The 3,977-nt window shown below is 49.4% G+C and overlaps 1 pseudogene; it reads right to left on the bottom strand.

Annotated features, from left to right (window-relative positions):
- Positions 1-1,067: 1,067 nt before the first annotated feature.
- LOC141161312 (tubulin alpha-1D chain-like) lies at positions 1,068-3,977 on the bottom strand (annotated as a pseudogene).

Genomic DNA, 3,977 nt, shown 5'->3' with positions numbered 1-3,977 from the left:
GCACCAGCAGAATAGTGAGTGCAGCTCTGGAGTATAATACAGGATGTAACTCAGGATCAGTACAGGATCAGTAATGTAATGTATGTACATAGTGACTGCACCAGCAGAATAGTGAGTGCAGCTCTGGAGTATAATACAGGATGTAACTCAGAATCAGTAATGTAATGTATGTACACAGTGACTGTACCAGCAGAATAGTGAGTGCAGCTCTGGAGTATAATACAGGATGTAACTCAGGATCAGTAATGTAATGTATGTACACAGTGACTGTACCAGCAGAATAGTGAGTGCAGCTCTGGAGTATAATACAGGATGTAACTCAGGATCAGTACAGGATAAGCATTGTAATGTGTGTGCACAGTGACTGCACCAGCAGAATAGTGAGTGCAGCTCTGGAGTATAATACAGGATGTAACTCAGGATCAGTACAGGATCAGTAATGTAATGTATGTACACAGTGACTGTACCAGCGGAATAGTGAGTGCAGCTCTGGAGTATAATACAGGATGTAACTCGGGATCAGTAATGTAATGTATGTACACAGTGACTGTACCAGCAGAATAGTGAGTGCAGCTCTGGAGTATAATACAGGATGTAACTCAGGATCAGTACAGGATCAGTAATGTAATGTATGTACACAGTGACTGCACCAGCAGAATAGTGAGTGCAGCTCTGGAGTATAATACAGGATGTAACTCTTTTGCTTTGTAAAAACTAGGGCTGTGGAGTCTGTCGGTGTCTATTTTGGTAGAGTGGGTAAGAAATGGACCGACTCCGACACATTGTTTACAGTAGTACAGTGCAGGATATGCAGTAAATTTTTTCATAAGAATTTGGGAAAGTTGTGAAATGTCCTATAAATGTCTGTTCTGTTCCTGATTTAAGTTTCTCGGCTTTCAGTTGAAATGAATCTGTGCTGCACTTTATGTTCATGCTCAGTAGTGACCGGGGCTGTGGAGTCGGGAGTCAGGGAAATTGAGGACTCTGATTCGGAGGTTTGGCTTACTGACTCCACAACCCTAGTAAAAACAACGAAGAAAAACAGAAATTGCAATGAAAATATTTATTTGAAAGATGCCTGAAAAAGGACCATTTTATCTCATACACGTAATGCAGCCATTTAATACTCCTCTCCCTCTTCTCCTTCTCCTTCTCCTTCCACGCTGTCAGTGCCGACCTCTTCGTAATCCTTCTCCAGGGCGGCCATGTCCTCCCGAGCCTCAGAGAACTCCCCTTCCTCCATGCCCTCACCCACATACCAGTGGACGAAGGCACGCTTGGCGTACATCAAGTTAAACTTGTGGTCCAGGCGAGCCCAGGCTTCGGCAATGGCGGTGGTGTTACTCAGCATGCACACAGCGCGCTGCACCTTGGCCAGGTCTCCACCGGGAACCACAGTTGGTGGTTGGTAATTGATACCAACTTTGAACCCTGTTGGGCACCAGTCCACAAACTGGATGGTGCGCTTGGTCTTGATGGTGGCAATGGCAGCATTGACATCCTTAGGGACCACATCACCACGGTATAGAAGGCAGCAGGCCATGTATTTGCCGTGTCTGGGGTCACATTTCACCATCTGGTTTGCCGGCTCAAAGCAAGTGTGGCACCCCAGGGGTCTAATAGAGATATTATGTCTGAGCGCAAGTGGGAGGTTTCTCTGGTCAGGAGCCCTAAGCATGCAACACGGCCCGCCCAGACCTGGGAGGGGAGGAATCTGCCCTTATAAACTGGGTCTGGGGCGGGATTAGGACAGAAAGAGTTCAGTTCCAGACACAGGGAAAGTTACAACAGGAGCTCTGTAGGAGCAGGAGCGAGTGCCAGAGGCTGGAAGCTAGAAAGCTCGCCTTGGCTGAAGACACTAACCCGGACACGGAGTCCGAGGCTGTGGGGACATCCAGGTCCAGCAGCAGAATCCAACCGGTAGGGGATTCCATGTCCTCTGGCCTTAGAAACCCGAAGGCACGGTCACAAGCAAGGGACCAGCACCGCCATCGTGAAGCGAAGGCTAACGAAAGGCCCCAAGTAACCGGCCATACGGGTGAGCACCACACGGTATACTCAGGGACGTGGGCTACTTCTATCCGCATAGAGCAAGGTAGCCAGGAAAGAGTGCAGATAGTCTGGGAGGCCTACAACTCCACCTGGCCAGGGGAGATCCTGCTTGCTCACAGACTGATCAGGCCCCTACTGCTAACCAGTACTCCCGGGAGGGTCTGCTTTATACCATCAGTAAAGACCCTGAACTGCACCACACGTCTCTGTGATTCCTTGCCGCACCAACACCATTACTACCGGGACGCTCACACCATCACTCCCATCATCCACATTAGCTGCCCTGAGGCAATACTTCTCCCGTGGGGAGTTATCCCATACTCGGCTGCGCAAACAACATCAGCCTCAGCGGTCGGCAGCGCAGCGGCGGTCCCCACTGACCGCAATCCACGGGTGGCGTAGTCGGACATTGTTATTACTTAAGACCGCCACTGGTTTGACCGCCCTGGGCATGGACCGGGTCACCGCCACGGAGAACTACAACCCCCAGCGATCCGGCTCCGGGTATCTCCCTGCATAGCACAGGCCCAGGGGGCGCGTTACAAGCGTTAGTGATCTCAGCCACTGTGAGCTGCTCATGGTAAGCTTTCTCTGCAGAGATGACGGGGGCATAGGTGGCCAGGGGGAAGTGGATACGGGGGTAGGGCACCAGGTTGGTCTGGAACTCCTGTCAAGTCCACATTCAGAGCACCATCAAACCTGAGAGAGGCTGTGATGGAGGACACGATCTGACCGATCAGACGGTTCAGGTTGGTGTAGGTTGGGCGCTCAATGTCTAGGTTCCTGCGGCAGATGTCATAGATGGCCTCATTGTCCACCATGAAGGCACAGTCTGAGTGCTCCAGTGTGGTGTGGGTGGTGAGGATGGAGTTGTATGGCTCAACCACAGCGGTGGAGATCTGTGGAGCAGGGTAGATGGAGAACTGCAGCTTAGACTTCTTGCCATAGTCAACGGAGAGACGTTCCATCAAGAGTGAGGTGAAGCCTGATCCAGTCCCACCACCGAAACTGTGGAAGATGAGGAAGCCCTGGAGACCTGTGCACTGATCCGCCTGGAGGAATAAAGAAGACATTAATGTATGAAAAAATGAATAGTTAGTTATAAAATGATTCTAGAGTGTCATAAAGGAAACACCTAGACATAACTGTGCTGTTCCTCCAGCCACCACTAGGGGGAGCTTAAAACTGCATTCTGATCACAATAATCATAACACAGTATGTACCAAGCTCCTGAGCTCCCCCTTGTGGATGCCATAGGAAGACAGAAATGTTTTATTTAACTCTATATATGCAGAGTATTTGGTGCTCTGTGTTCAGAAAAACTGAACTCTGACTGGTGAACAGTGGAAGGTCGTGGCACGTTCAATATTATGGCATGCAACGCATCCTCCACAGGGATAACATCCCCACATAGGACCCCGAGTCCGAGAAAAAGGTAGAGTAGGTTGACCTTTCTGGCCATAGTGGCTCCGCACCAGTACATCTCTCAAGTTGTTACTGCGTCGTGCCGCAATACTCGGCTGGAAAGGTAAGTATTGCTTGAGAGTCTTGTCGGCCAACAAAATGGGTCAGTATTTACTGATGCATTGCTTCATCCATGTCCAGTGCGAATGGTATTGTGTAATCATTCTAAATTTATTATCTGTGGAGTATGATTTGGGAGCATACACTAAATCTCGCCGCCTAGAATTCTTGGCCCTGTTGTAGGCACATTTAGTGGAACGGTTAATGTACCCTTGCTCCCAAAATCGTTCCTTTAGGTCCGCTGCCCTCCTATCGAAGTCCAAATCAGAGGAACATATGCGGCGAGCTCTAAGGAACCAGCCGGTGGGTACTGCATTGATTACATGTGGAGTATGTGACAATGAGGCGTGAAGCTCCGCATTCACAGATGTTTTTTTGCTGAAAAGATCAGCTTGTAACAT

Source organism: Phyllobates terribilis, unplaced genomic scaffold (assembly GCF_046119375.1).
Source record: "Phyllobates terribilis strain yellow unplaced genomic scaffold, ASM4611937v1 Scaffold_9__5_contigs__length_417890890, whole genome shotgun sequence".
Lineage (NCBI taxonomy): Eukaryota > Metazoa > Chordata > Amphibia > Anura > Dendrobatidae > Phyllobates > Phyllobates terribilis.
This window is presented reverse-complemented; position numbering and strand designations above follow the sequence as displayed.